This window comes from Octodon degus, unplaced genomic scaffold, assembly GCF_000260255.1.
Source record: "Octodon degus isolate 3935 unplaced genomic scaffold, OctDeg1.0 scaffold00138, whole genome shotgun sequence".
Lineage (NCBI taxonomy): Eukaryota > Metazoa > Chordata > Mammalia > Rodentia > Octodontidae > Octodon > Octodon degus.
In genome coordinates, this window is record NW_004524714.1 from 4,362,439 (window position 1) to 4,378,457 (window position 16,019).

General features: G+C 40.2%; 1 protein-coding gene across 7 annotated transcripts in view; it reads left to right on the forward strand.

Moving 5' to 3' along the window:
- The window catches only part of Mapkap1 (mitogen-activated protein kinase associated protein 1), a 271,952-nt gene that overhangs the window by 14,587 nt on the left and 241,346 nt on the right, over positions 1 to 16,019 (forward strand). Inside the window, exon 2 of one of the 7 annotated variants that reach the window (XM_023701630.1) lies at positions 3,033 to 3,098. The exons of the other annotated variants lie outside the window; for them this stretch is intronic. The gene's annotated coding sequence lies outside the window, so the exon portion shown is untranslated. The remainder of the gene's footprint in view (positions 1 to 3,032; positions 3,099 to 16,019) is intronic. 7 annotated transcript variants of the gene reach the window in all.

The following is a 16,019-nucleotide window of genomic DNA, read 5'->3' on the forward strand; positions in this document are numbered from 1 at the left end:
TTCTTCTTACTGGGGATTGAACTCAGGCCCTTGTGCTTGCCAAGGAAGCGCTTATTATGTTGAGCCATCTCCCTGGCCCCACCTTTCCTATCTTTCCAGTTAAGGAAATCAAGAATTTGAGAATGTGGAGTGGGAAGGGCACTGAGATATTAGCTTAGCCTATTTGATTGTTATTTGTTATTAGCGTAGAAAATTTGTGTATGCTTAAATCTTTTTATTCCACAGACTCAATCCTGTGTATTGCAGAAAAATAAATAACTGGGTGTGGTGTCACACACATTTGTAATCCAGCCACAAGGGAGGCTGAGCAGGAGGATCACAAGTTCAGGGCAGCCGGGACAGTTTAATTTGTCTGAAATAAAAAGCGGATGACCATGTAACTCAGTGATAGCACACTTGCCTAGCAAGACCTTGGTTTCAATCTCCGGTACTCATCTTCCCAACACACACCCACAAACACAAGATAAAAAAAGGAAAAAAAGGAAATGTTATGGCTTTTATCTAGATATCCCTCCCCGCCAAGCCTCATGCAATCATAGATGGGGCTTTTCAGAGTTGGTTGAATCTGCATTGTGTGATGTTGGGATTCAGGATGTGATGCTGGGATTGATTCCTGGTGTGATGCCAGGACTAAGGGTGTCCCATCTGGGTGTGGTGGCACATGTCTGTAATCCCAGCACTCAGGAAGCTGAGGCAGAACGATTATTTTCAGTTGAGGCCAGCCTGGACTACACAGTGAGACCCTGACTCAAAAAAGTCCAAAGAAAAGGGAAGGTTAGGTGTCCCACCGTGACTGTGAGTGCCACTCACCCTAAGGGCGAGTAGCCTGGATAAAATGTAAGAGACAGAAAGGGGGCTGCTGCTTTGCTTGCTGCCTGCTGCTCTCCTGTGCTGCTTTGCTGCCTTCCTGATTTCTGCCTATTATGATCTGTGTCTCCTCTGTGATGTTTCTCTGCCCCGCCACCCTGCCTTGGAGCCAGCGACTGTGAACTTAAGCCTCTACAAATTATGAGCCAAAATAAACTTTCCTCTTCTTTGGGTGTTGAGTATTTTGTTTCAGCAATAAGCAAAGTGACCAAGACAGAAAGACAAGATCTTCCGATCAGTTTTGCTTTTTGCTTAAATGTCATCTTGCATTTAGTCAGTGTCTGCTGAAGTCTGTATTAGGTGCAAGGCTCAATGTCTAAGCATTGAGCATGGAAAACCATAGACATAGTTGCTGCCAGGGACTTGCAGTCCAGAGGAAAAGCCACCGTTGGTTGGGCTCAGTAGGCCTGAGTTTGAGGTGGGTTTCAGTAATGAGAATCAGGTGAGAATGGGAGATGCCTGCTCTGGACTAGGCAAACTCAAATCTGGGAGCAGGTGTTACCTAAATTGTGATCAAAAGAGGGAAGGGCAAACGGCGGTCCAGTCAAGTGTCTCATTGCTGGGACAAAATACCCAACACTTGTGACTGAAAGCGGGAGAGGTTTATTTGGATCTTGGCTTCAGTCCAGGATCAGCTGATTCCAAGGAACAAATGTCATGCTAGAAGGGCACAGCAGAGGACAGCTGTTCACATTGTGCCAGCAAGGAAGGAAAGAAGGAGGAGATTCACACACGCACTCTGAAGAGCTGCAGGCAAGAACATATGCTTCTTGGTCACATCCTCTGTAACCCACCTCCACTCAGGTCCCACATCCTAGCAGCACATCCTGCTGCTGAACTCATGAAGAGATGAATCCGCAGATGAGTATAGCACCCCCGTGATCCAATTACTGTCCAAACAGATGAGACTTAAGATCGAACTCATCTTTCGATTTGATTTGAAACTGTCTCATTGCAATATGTTTATCAATAAAACTTTGAAAAAAAAAAAAAAGATCGAACTCAGGACCTTACTCTTTCCAGGCAAGTGCTTATGTCTCTGAGCTATATCCTCTTCCCATTAAGAGACATTTTTTATCTAAGCCATAACAGCAGTTGACAAGACAGAGTTCTACAGAGAAGTGTGTGTTCAAGGATAGGAGAAGATAAAGTTCAGAATGGCTGGAGAAGAACCATCTAGAAGGGTGAGAGAAAGGTGGGGCTGCATAGGTAGTCAGGTTCAGTCATATCGAGGCATTTGGGCAGTCACCCAAAGATTTTAAGAAGTTAGGAATAATAACCTCAGTGAGAAATAGTGCCTTGCATTAGGTTGTTGAGATGAAGTAGATCTAGGGAGAGAAAAATTAGGATTATAAAGGTTGGTAAATGTCTGTAGGATTTATAGAAAAAAGAATCAAGGATTTTTTTTTTTAAGACAGGGTGTTGCTATATTGTCCAGGTTGGACTCAAACTGGAAATCTTCCTGCTTCAGTCTCCTGAATTTGAGAATATTTATTTGAGTATATACAGATAAAAGGTCCATAAGTTTTATTTTCTAGTTTTACTGAAAACTGTACATTACTGGCAAGTACTTTTCTGTCAGGTGAGCTGGGGAGGATACTACTAGGTGTGCCCTACAGTGGGGCAGCAGCTTAGAGAGTTAATATGATCAGGAAGAATTGTACCCCAGGGAAACTGCCATTTCCAATTCTCAGCTTCTAGGTAGTGGAATTAGGAAGCTACTCCACTTTCCAGAGCCTTTGCATTTCTATTGTATCCTGTCAGCTTTCTTGTTTTATCCATTTCAGTTTGTTTGCTCCAAAGTGAAGGAGAATTACATATTCCCTAGGTACCAGAGTTCAGTAGGCCCCTAACAGAGGCATTGCCTTGCTTCTCCTTGTGGCTGCTTAGGCCTGCATTCTGACGTGGATTAGAATGTTGCCTGTACTGTGGGAAGAGACACTGATCCAGTGTACAGGGATTTGTTTCGGTGAAGTCAGGCACTTCTGACGTTTCTGCCGTTAGGATTCATCTTCCTCAACTCTCTAGAAATGAAGTTGGTTGTCCCCATTAATATAGTCCCCCTTTGCTCTAGGCAAAACATTTGGAACCTCCCATATGAACATCCCCACCCTTATACTGGGAATTGACCTACATCTCCAGCCCTTTTTTGTTTTATGTCTTAGGGTCTTACTAAGTTGCTAACTTGCCCCAGCTGGACTCAACTTGCCTCTCAGAGGGCTGGATTACAGGTATGTGGTGCTGTACCCAGCTGAAGCCTCTCATGTTGTCCTGAGGAATTTCATATTTATTTACTGTAACCAACTTGAATTATAAATTTTAAAATCATTTTTTATTACTGATGCTAATTCTGCTAAATTAAATCCTTTGTTGTAATCCCTGGGTTGGGCTTAGCTAAACTGAAAGAAATGCAGCATGAATTCTAGCTTTCCTGTTCCTACTCTTTTTAAAAATTTGAGATATTTACATAACATAAAAATTTTAAAAATTCCCACTTGGCTTTTATATAGTTTCAAAGCTCAAATAACACTCAGCAGTATCTCATTTTGAAACATTTTTGTTACCCCAAAGGGAAATGTAGAATCATTATCAATCCTCACCCAGCTCCTGGCCATCAATAATCTTCTTTCTATGGGTTTGCCTACTTTGAACCTTTTATATAAATGAAGCCACACAGAAGGTGGCCTGGCTTCTTTTGCGTAGCAAAATGTTTTTGAAATTTCCTATGTGCTATAACATGTATCAGTATCTCATTTCTTTTCATTGCCACATAATATTTTAACACATATATCACTTTATTCTGAGGTGATTTCTAACTTAGGCTATTATGACTTATGTTACTGTAAACATTCACATACAGATTTTTGTGTGAACACATGTTTTCAGTTCTGTTGACTATGTACTTAAGAGTGAATTGCTGGGTTGTAGGTCATATTATGTTACAAATATTTTGAGGAACTGTCAGAAGTTTTCTAAAATGACTTCTGCACTTTCTTATGAGCAGTGTGTAGAGTTGGCTTCCTTTCTGCTTTTGTTCTCAGAGGGCTCTGTATTATTTTGGTCTGGCCTTGAGGTAGCTCTAGCTCATAGAGTTCCATGAGCCTTTTGTCTCACTAGGGGCGAAAATTTCCAGTGTTCACTGTTCTGTCAGGTTCACTTGAAGACGTGTGTACCACGTCTTATATGTTGGGTGTTATCAAGAGGAAATGAAGAAGCCTCTTGGCACTTTCCTCTCAGGGACGTCAATGTCCAATAGTGAAGCTTTTTATTGGGAAATGCAGGAAGATTCCCAAGCCATTGAAGAAAGTAATTGCTAAGAACTTAGCGAATTTACATAGCACAAACTAAAACTTTAGGCAAAGATTGACACACATACCCCCCTTCCCCTACCTACCTATTTACCTATCTCCTGGGTTTTTCTCAGCTTTTTTTTTTTTTTTTTTTATGGAACTGGGGATTGAACTCAGGCCCTTATGCTTACCAGGCAATTCTACTAAGCTGTCTCTCCAGCCCCTCTCATCTTATGGGTGTTCTTTACCTGATTTGCTCTGGAAGTTGTTCCTGTCCATTGCTCCATCTGCCACTTGTATGTTGATGTCACTCACATTTGTTAAGAACCTTGTCCTGGGCTATCAGATTTGTGTTTTGATGGATCTCTGTAATCTATAGTCACCTCAAATTCATTGTCTAAAAGAAATAACTCCTTCCTTTCACCTGCTCACCTGTTTCTTCCTATGAATTCACATTTTGATTACTTGGTACCACCATGCAAGCCATAAACTTTCCCCTCCTCAGCCCTCCACGTCTGCTCAAGTCACCAAGTTTTTTCACTTTTTAATCTCATTTTTTTCTTGACTTTATACTACTGTCTTTCACTGCTTTACTTCATATTTTATCTTCTCTTTCCTGGGCCATGGTTGCAACTTTATAACTAGTCTTCTGTCTTGTCTATCTGGTTAATCTGGAACAGCTGCCAGAGAAAGTGCTAATTTTTTTTTTTCCAGTACTAGGGATTGAACTGAGTTCAATAAGTGCCAGGCAAGCACTTATTCTACTGAGCTATCTCCCCAGCCCAAATGTGCTAATCTAATGAGTACTTTTGTAGCTTTAGTAAACAGATGTGTGTTCTGCTGTTTCTTACTTTTCCAGCTGCCCTGAATGCTGCCTTTGTCCACTGTCTCTCCCCCCCCCCCAACTTTTTAACCTTCTATCCTTGAAAGTTCATTCATCTTAGACTGGGAATGATAACAGTCATAATAGTAGTAAATACATGTATAGTGTGTACTGGTGGTATATGCACGTAATACATTAATTTAGTCAGTCTTCGCAATAATTCTGTGAGGTAGGGATCAAAATTATTCCCATTTACAGATGAGGGAATGGCGTACACAGAAGTTGTTGCTTTCCCCAGGCCATATGATGACTGTTTGAGCTCAGATTTGAATTTGGGGGATCTGATGATTGATAACTGTCAGTCTCTCTTACCTACCTCTCCTGCTTTACCTTTTCTCAGCCTCCACCATTCCACTGACTTCTCCCACTCTGAAGGATTTTCCCTCTGGCTGTGCTGTAACTAGTGGATAGCAGGCCGTAGGGCAGAACTGGAACAAATTTTAAATGCTTATGATCAAGGAGCCAGTATTACGGATGGTTTCAATGCTAGTCCCATGTCTCCCCCCCCCCCGCCCCATTTTTTTAAGATGACTGAGTTATTGACTTTCTTCATTATCTTGGCCTTGTCATCTCTGGGAATCCTTGTCTGAGTAATCCACTTGCGTTTAAATATTTTTGCTGGTGTTTCCATAGTATGTTGTTCTAGAATCCTCTGGCGTTCCTCTCATTCTTTGTTGTGACTGTTTATATTGTTGTCTTTTTTCCCTGTTGACTTCCCTCTTGGTGATAGGATTATGACTTGGCACTTTATACTTGTAACTGCCAGCATGTGGTGAATGTTCATGCTTGTTTGATGAACAGATAAAAGTGTTTAAACTCATCCTTGGGCTATTGTGGAGAGTGGGTGAGAAGACTGATGAAATGGGTTTGCAGCATGTTGTAGTGATTTGAAGCAGGATGCTGGAGCCAGACAGCCTAGGTTTTATCTTGGGGCCCCCTCTTAGTGTGTAGTTTACTGATTTGTGAAACATGAATAGTAATATAATGTACATCATAGTTTTGTGAAGGACAGCATTAACTTGTCCAAGCCAAGGTCTCTGGTAGTTAAGCGACTGAATTCAGATTTCCTGAGGTGTCCTTGCTGCCTTTCATTGATGATATGGTTACAAATCAAGTCAATGGGAGCGTAACTGTGCATTGGGGAAGCAGTAGGAGGAAAGTAAGTCTTAGATTAGGTACTGAGTCAGCATCGTGGATAAGGCCCTACCCCCACCTCTTTTCGATCATAGCATCACTCTTTGGGAACAAGAAAGACTTGTTGGTTTTTCTGTTCATTCCGCACTGAGCTCTTGTTGGATGTCATCCACATTCTACTAGAAATTGGCAACATAGTAATAATAGTGATTACTAAAACACTCAGTGTCCTTAGGAGTTTGAAGTTTGAGGAAAACCTATGTATGAAAACATTATTATTAAAAGAGAACCAAAAGGGCTAGCCAGATAGCTCAGCAGACTAAAGCACCTGCTTAGACAGAGCGCAGCGCTGGTTCGATCCCAGGCATGCCGTGCTAGCCCTGCCCCCAGGGCTGAGACCATGATTGAGACTGGGCATAGTTGCGTGTGCTTGTAATACCATAATACCAGCACTTGGGAGGCTGAAATCAGTAGAATCACTACGAGTTGGATCTACATAGTGAGACCCTGTAGACCCTGTACTCAATACAAAATAAAACAGTGACGACAAAAAAAACCCTGTATGATCAGTTTATTCATTTACCAGTTCATTCACTCAACACAGCAGCAGGAGAGATCCTTTTAAATATGGATCAGGTCATATCACTGTTCTTACAATCCTCCAGTGACTTTCTTTCACTTGGAATAAAATCCAAAGCCTCAGAATGGTCTTTAAGGACCTGCATGATTTGCCCCCTCCTTTGTCTTTCCTCTGCTGCTTGCCCCCTTGTGGGACTCCCTACTGTTTTGTGGGGGGGGGGTCAAGCATGCTGCTTCTGCTTGTGAGTCACCTTCACAGAGCCATGTGGCTTGCTCTCTCACCTGTGATGCCACATTCTCAGGGAGGCTGTCAGGACTGTCACAGTCACAACCTGTGACTCCAGGGGGCATTACCATTTCTCTTTCCTTGTATTGCTTTTTCCCATAGCACTTTTAATTTACTGTGTAATTTCTCTATTTTATCTGTCCTCTCTCACTAGAATGTGAGCTGTATGAGGGTAAGACTTTGCTGCTTTGTTCTTTGCCGTAATACCTTTCTGCATCTAGAATAGTGCCTGGCACATTGTAGACATTCTGTTTTACTTACTGAATGAGTAAATTCAGCAAACGGGCTGTCATGGTAGTGTGCTAGATTAATTATTTGGTAGAAGAACAATGTGGAAGATTACTTGGAAGGATTGACAGTTAAGCTGGGTTTTGCATAACATGTAGGACCTTGCCATGAAGAAGAAAAAGCTTTTGAGACCAGCGGATAAATTTGAGGGCATGGAACTCATTTTTATAACTGTCTTTAGTTCTCCTTAGAGTGGGATAAAATTTCAGAAAACAGATAATAAGAGAGGATACCAGGAGTTGAAATAAGTACTATATTAGGAATTGTTTAGACCTGAGAAATTTTGAACATAGATTTTAGTAGCAAAGATCTATGGTTTACTCTTAGTAAAAAATGAAACAGTTCTAAGGGGAATTGGAAATTGATACATATTTAATGGCTTCAAGCCATACAGTTTCTCAACCTTGGCATTATTAGTACTGACATTTTGTGGGGGTCTGATCCTTTGTTATGGGTGCTGTTTTGTGCATTGTACCATGGTCAGCAGCGTCTGTGGTATCTCCACTACGTGCTGATAACACCCATTCCAAGTTGTGACAGCCAAAGGTCTCCAGACATTGCCAGATGTCTGAGAACTTCTAGGTGAGAAGTACTACTTCAGATCCACTGCCTTACTACTGGGTCTTCAGCAGATGATTTGGAGAAAGACAGATTTATTCCATGGTAAAAGTAGCCTTTCTAAATCTAGAATCGGGTAAAAGAAATTTGAAGTGGGAGTTCCTTAAAAACAGTATCTATACAACTAACTGTGATGAAGGCAGAAATAAAGTATTTTTTAAAACAGTTTGGACCCTGGAAATTGGAGAAGGGTTTGCAGAAGGTCAGACTTAGAATATGAAGAGGAAAAGGGCACCTCTCATGCAGGGACTATCATTACCAAAGGCCTGAATGTGATCAGAGTAGTACTAGGGTTATTGTGAGGTGGGGGGGAGAGGGGCAACTGAGTGAAGCGGGACTGTTGCATATGAAGATAGCTCTAAATGCTGCACATGAAGGGCTGCAGGCTTGTTTTCATTTTCTACTGCTGTCTGACAAGTTACCACAAAATTTACTGGCCTAAAACAACACAGTACTTGTTTTGGCACTTGGGAGGCTGAGGCAGGAGGATTACAAGTTGGAGGCCAGGGTTGGACTACTGTACATACCTATTTACAGCTAGATTAGACTCCAGACTTTGTCTTGGAAGCAAAATAAACCAACAACACCCCCCCCCAAAACCAAACCAAACCAAACCAAACCAAACCAAACCAAACCAAACCAAACCAAACCAAACCAAACCGCACAATGTGTGATTGTGATCTGTGAGTCAGAGCTTAACCCCAGCTTCCTGCTCCTGGCCTAAAAGAGATAAAATTAAGGTGTTTAGCTGGTATCTCTCTTGCCTGGAGGTGCAACTGTGGAAACAGCTTCTAGATTCTTTCAGGTTGTTGGTAAGGTTTGTTTTCTGTGGCTGTTTGACTGAGTTCCCCTGTTCTTTCTAGCTGAAGGCTGGGCCCTTTGCTTGCTAGCTGGTGGTAGGTGGTTAGGTTGTCTGAAGTTTGTGCTCCTAGATGCTGCCTTCAGCCCTTATCATGGATAATGTTTTCATTATCTGATGGTTTACTTCTTCAAGGCCTATGGGAGAAGCTCTAGCTTAGAATCTGTTAGTTGGCTAAGGTAGTCTTACATAGTGGAATATCTACCATCCCTTTGTCTCAGGCTAGTGGGTATAAGAAATCACACCCCACAAACACTCAGAGGGATAGGTTTCAGAGGAATCTGATAGCTGTGAAGAGGCAAGAATTTTTGGAGCTATATTAGAATTTTGTCTCCATGAAGGCAGTGGCTGAGCGTTTTGTTTTTTGCTCAGCACTGTATCTCTGAGGCTTGACACATAGTAAGTGCTTTATAAATACTTGTCAAATGAATGAAATCCTTGGGTAAGTATTGGGTAGACAGTTGAATGGTATTTACGTTTAAGCTCCTAAGCTAGTAATTTCACTTTGGAAAAATAGCTAGTTTCTTTCCATTATTCATATTCCTCACTCTTGGTAAAACTATAAACATTTTTACCTGAGATCTTAAAGTAAAACCTAAAATTGTTTATTTTCACAAGTGTCAGTCAAATCTTTTTATATCAGAGAGACAACACCCATTGGAAAGATAATTTAGGGCTACATTGCACTAAACTGGCAGATTTCTTGTAACAGCCAGAAATGTTGGCAGGTTTGGAATTTTAGAGGTGGTGGGTGGTTAGGGGTTGTCTGAAGTTTCACAGCGATTGCTAGCTAATAAACATTATTTCTAAGCACTTTGGCAATACTAATTGTTTTATAATAGCTGAATAATAATCTAGTCTAACTTGTGCTTAGAGCTTTATAGTTTAGTGTGCTTCATATTTTATACTTGTTATTATAAATACTGGCTGAAAAAAATTTAGATTTTCAATTGTCCATTACTAATGCCAGTTAGTCTCCACAACATCAGATATTTATCACACCAAATCCTGTGTTTCTCAGTAGACCTTTATTGTTCACATGGATTAGGAAACTGAGAATGTGTCAGCACATACTGTATATTTTCCTGTCGTATCAATTTTAGTGGCATTTTTTCTGTTCAAACAAACACAGCTGCATTACATTATAGGGTGGAATGCAAAATTTCATTGAATTCTAAAATAAAGTTCTTGCAGCATGATGCTGTAGATAGCTGCTTTAGGTCCTGCCTTGCCTTGATTTTTGGTCATTCCCCTCTGCCCTTCAGATGTGTCTTAGAGAAATTCAAGAGGCACTACATTGTGCCAGGCTTCTTTTAATGGGATCTTTGACAGGTACTAAGATTCTGAGGTATTTAATTGGAGGTTAGTGGTACAAGGCAAGAAAATTAAGGATCAGATCCCTTTGTCCCAGGGACACGTTTGCTAGAAGAGACCTTGTCTCTTGGTAGACCAGTAGGAAGGCTGGCTCCACCCATGTGGCCTTACTTACTCATCAGGTGGCCTCAGCTGCAATGACAGCAATGCCTGAGTCATTCCCTGTGGTCTGTTAGCCCAGATAGCTGTCTTCCCATAGTGTGGAAGTTTTCCAAGACCAGAGTAGATGTTGCTGTATTTTGGGGGTTCAGAAATTCCACAGCATTATTTTCACTACATTCTGTTGGCTAAATTAAATCATGATATGAGTACAACTTCAAGAGTTGAGGAAATAGACTGTTGGTGGGAGGAGTTACAGAGGCTGTGGCCTTTCAAAGAAAGGGTAACACATGCCCTTGAGCAAGTTACTGAACTATTTTAAACCTTAGCTTTTAAAGAATCCAAAAAATGAGGATAGTATTAATACTGTCTCCTGAGGGGTGGGTTTTGTAAGGTTTATGTTGTTGCATGAAAAGTGATTAGTACAACTCATAGCAAGAGCTCAGGAAATGTCATGTTACTATCCCCCCCCTTTTTTTTTTTGCAGAACCGGGGATTGAACTCAGGCCCTTGTGCTTGCCAGGCAAGCGCTTATTCTACTGAGCCATCTCCCCAGCCCCTATATTCCCCTTTTTTGCCTAGGGAAAACCTAGCCTTAAAATGCTGCTGCCTCCTTTCCTGAAGCTTTGTATGAATTGTATGTCTCTTGGAAAACATTTTTTTTTTTTTTTTTTTTTTTTTGGTAGTATCTTCTCTGCAGGTTGGCATGGACATTGCCTTATGTTGTAATGTGTGGTGTGCAGCAAGGTTCCTTTGCTGAAGCTTGTAATGCCTGAGGCAGGGGAGGCCAGTGTTCACATGGTTTTGTAGGATTCGCAGTACTTTGCATTCAGAGGATGCTTAGTGAGTGAATTTCTCCTCCCCTCCCCTCCTTTTCCCTTTTTTTCTCTCCCCTTCCCTCTCTTCTCCTCCCCTTCCCTCTCATCCTCTTTGCTCCCCTTTCGTCTCCTCCCCTCCTTTCCCCTCCCATCTTCCTCTCCCTTCCTCCCCTTTTCCTCCCCTCCCACTCCCCTCTTCTCTCCTCTTCTCTCCTCTTCCCTCCCCTCCTCTCCCTCCCTTTCTTCTCCCCTCTCTTCCTCTTCCTTTCTCTTCCCTCTTGTCCCTTTTCTTCTCCTCCCCTTTCCTCTCCTCCCCTTTCTTCTCCTCTCTTAATTTTTTTTTTTTTTTTTGAGACGGGTGCTTGCTATGTAGTTCAGGATGGCCTTGAACTCATTATGGAGCCCAGGCTGGTCTCAAACTCTCAGTGCTCTCCTGCCTCAGCCTCTCAAGGGCTGAGATCACAGGCATGCATTACTGTGCATGGCAGTAAGTGAAGCTCATTCAGAAGAAGACACAAACATTTCTTTCTTGTTGTTTTAATTTAATCTATTAAGTAATTTTAATGAAAATATGGAACTAACAAGGAAAAAGTAATATTTCTGTATACATGGTCTCATTGTTTGCTACTTAAGGAAGTTTGACATAGTTGCCTAGAGAGGATTTTTAATTCACAGAACAGGGAAAAAACTCAATTTTTGCTAGCCTGAAAAATAAATGAAGGTCTAATTTAGAGTTAAATTGGGAAGAGATAGAGAAAGAAATTTAAAAGCAATAAAGTGCATTTTATTTTAATGGTCACCTCAATTACTTTCAGATCCCAGGAGGTATGGATTCTGAACTTTAGATCAAAGAGTATTGAGATCTTAGTAAAAAGAGGATCTGTTGATTTTTATAAATGGAAAACTTTGTATATAAGATCTATCTTTGCTTTTCTCATTTGTGATAATTCTTTATTCTAGAAAATAAATGTGAGTACTTCTTTAGCACTAAGAATCAGGTTTGGCTTGTCTGATGCTAATAGCATGAAGTCGGGGTACAGTGTGGAAAGGTAAAAAAAATTCTCACATCTGCTGTTACATGTTGTTAACTCCCTTAGCAGACGTTAAATCATTTCAAGTACAATAATAGTGTGGGAGGTAAATTAACTAACCATTAACAATCTTATAAATACACAATTAACATGCCAGCATTTATATGACACATTGATGGGGCAGCAGTAATTTTTGATTGGGAATTTGCAGACCTTTGAGAAGCCTCAGGCTGTTGCTTATTCAAGACAAGTTTTTACAGATTGCAGGTGAGGGGTTGAGAAGTCTGCCTGGCAGAGGGAAGTGTGTATGTAGAATGTTTTGAAGAAGTCCAGAAAGGAGAACATTATGGCCTGTGTCCCCCAAGCCTCATGCAGTCATAGGTGAGGCTTTTTTAGTGGTGGCTAGATCTAGAATGTATGACGCTGGGTGTGATTCATGGTGCAATGCTAGAATCAAGGGCACTAGGATTAAGGGTATGAATGTTCCTTGTCCTAAGTATCCTGAAGAAGATAAAAGGGACAGAAAGAGCTGTGGCTGTCCCTTGTTTTTGCTACCTTGGGGGCGCTGTGAACTGTTTCTTCTATGGTACTCCTCTGCCAAAGCCACCCTGCCTTAGGGCCAGCCAATTATGGACTAAATTCTCTACAAACTGAGCTAAATAAAATGTTCCCTCTTTAAACTTTGGGCCCTGGGTATTTTGTCTTTGCAATGAGAAAAGTGACTAAAAGCAAAGAGAATTTCTACCGGCTGCATTTGACTATTTAAAGTCATATGTTCCTTATTCAGGTTCTTAGGGAGTGGAAGGCTCATTTGAAAAAGGAGTATTTCAGGTATGGACTTGTACCTAAGTTGCACAAATTATGGGGGATTTTCAAAAATACCTAGAATGTTGGGGTTGTAGCCCAGTGGCAGAGTGCAAAGCTCGCTAGCATGCATGAGGCTGTGAGTTTGATCCCTAGCAAACAAATAAAAGACGTGCTTAGAGCTAACTGGGTATATAAAGTAAACCTTATATGGTTTAAGGTGAAAAAGTAGGTGATCTCTAAAGTTCCTTTCATGTGTGAAATTTTGTAACTTTTTTTTTTTGAACAACCATCATATATATGGTGCTTATTTCTTGCTGTTGTGCAAATGACTGTTGCATTAGTAGAGGGTAGAACTAAGTAATGGTCTCACCTAGTGCAGAACACATTTGCTGTCTTCTGTCTTTCAGGCTCCAGAGTCCAAAAATTACAATAAGATTTTAAAAAATCATTTGTATTATGACTGTTGTAACTCTTCGTTTCTTTTTGTTTTGAGGGACTGAAAGATATAGTGGTTAAGATCTCAAGCTCTTAGATTTGATTCTTAGTTCTGTTGTGTTTTAGCTGTCTAGCTTTGGATGAGTTTCTTAACCTTTCTTTGGCTCAGTTTTTTCATCTGTAAATGAATAAGGTTATCTTAATAAGGTTATTTTGAATGTTATATAAATTAACTGATATAAAAGGATAAAACAGTTCTAGTTTTTGTAGTAAGTTAAGGTTAGCTGTTACAGTTGCTTTTTGCTTCTGGGATTCTGCTCTCTATCTGTAGCGAATGTACAAAATCTTATGGCAGACACTAGATTTTGTGAAGTTATCCTGAATACTTCACCATTGTATTTTTTCCATCCCTGTGTGTGCATGCATTTTAGCTATAATATACTTTATTATTTTTCTATAAGCCTTTGCAAATAGCTTGGGATAGTGTGTGGGTACATGTGTGTATATAAGAGTTATTACTAAAAATTATATTCAGAAAAAAATTGTATTCAGTCTCGATACCCACCAAAACCTAATAAGGATTCCCATGTTTAGGGCATGTTCCAAGTTAGCACCTATAGGTTACTTGCTCATTAGTGAACACAAATGAATCTATCAAGTGATAATAGTACCAAATTGCACCTAGAAATACCTTTCCCACATAATGAGAACAAGTATTTGTTGCCTATCACCATTTATAGGAGGATTCACCGCTACATTAAAAATAGCTCTCCTTTTGGGACATCTCTGATTGTTTGCCCACTCTTCATGGATGTTCATATTACTTCCATTTTGAGTAACACAAATCTTTATGCTTTTTTTTTTTTTTAAAGGAGTTAAAAAGTGGGAGAAGGGATCTGGGGTATAGCTTAGTGTTAGAGTAAATGTATATAGCATGTGCAAGGCCCTGGATGCAACCCCCATGGTGTATTTTTTTAGAAAAGTAGAAGAAAAAAGCTTTAAAAGTAGGGCATCTTAGGGGAGCTCATCTACAGAGCCTGATACTGTTCTCTGATAGTGTAAAGGAGTATAAAAACTACCTCTACAAGCCAAGATTGGTTGCATTCAGTTGGGCGTAGTGGTGCTCACCAGTAATCTCAGCATTCTCGGGAGGCTGAGGCAGGAGGATCTCTGCAAGTTCAGGGCCAGCCTGGGCCACATAGTTAGCACAGTGAGTTCAAGGCCAGCCCAAACAAATAGCAAGACCATGTATCCTAGGCCAGAAAAGACAGCCTGTAAAAGCTTAGAGCAGTATTTATAAATTATGCTCTTGAAATATTGACATGTTTTAGTGTTTTTTTGAGCAAAAAAAGTGTTTAGGGATCATGTAAGTTTGGGTTGTGTTGTATTAATAGATTCCCTATTTGTGGAGAATTATCATATACGTGAGTAGTTTGAGAGGCCTTTTTGTCAAAAACAAGGACACTTGTCTAACTTTGGTTAATATTACCTACACTTTTTAATAATTTTCAGTTCAAAAACAAAGTTATGGGGAAATACAGCTAACATAGAATGTGCGATTTTTTTTTTTTTTTTTTTTTTTAATGGAACTGGGGATTGAACTCAGCTGCTTGCACTTGCCAGGCAAGCACTTACTCTACTGAGCTATCTCCCTGGCCCCCAAACCAGATTTTTATTTTTAGAATGTATCATTTTAACTATTTTTAAATGTACAGTTCAGTGGCACAAGTGCATTCACATTATTTTCAGCCATTACCATCATCCATCTCTAGAACTTTTCTTTTTTTTTTTTTCCAAAATTTTATTGATAAACAGCAATGAGACAGTTTCAAATCAAATCGGAAGTACAGTTTCAACAAATAACACACTGCATATATTCTTCTTAGTGGTTAATTGCTGTACAAGAGGCGGACTTGAGATCCTATTTATCTAGAACTTTTCTATCTTCCCAGGCTGAAACTAAGCTATTAAAAACCTCCCAGTTCCTTTCTCCCCACCCCCTGGCAACCACCATTCTACTTTCTGTCTCTGAATTTGACTAATATAGGGCCCCATACATGTACATGTCATTTTGCACCTAGCATACTTTGCTTAGCATAATGTCCTTAAGGTTTATCCATGGTGAAGCCTGTCAGAATTGCCTACGTGTTTTAGGGCTGGGTAATATTCTGTGCTATGCTGTACACCACCCTTTATCTGCCTCCACTAGGTGTTTGTAGTTGCTTGTAGCATTCTGTCTTATATATGTATCCTGGCATATATACTAGTAATGGATTATTTATTTATTAATTTTTGCGGAACCGGGAATTGAACTCAGGCCCTTGCGCTTGCCAGGGAAGTGCCTGTTCTACTGAGCCATCTTCCTGGCCCAATAATGGAAATTTAGATTAATTTCAGTGTTATATACAACAAATGATTCTGAGATAAACATTTTTGAAGTTAGCTCCTTAAGCATATCTTACAGTGGGTTTGCTTAGAGGATTTTCTATTATATATTTTGGTAAAGATTATCAAATTATTCTTTTTAAAAAAATCCCAATTTTTACTACCTCCACGGCAGTGCCCATTTCTCTGAACCCCTCCCAGCATTAGTCTTTTAAAAATCATTTTGCTCTTTGTACATCTGAAAAGAGAAAATAAGTTGCTTTTAT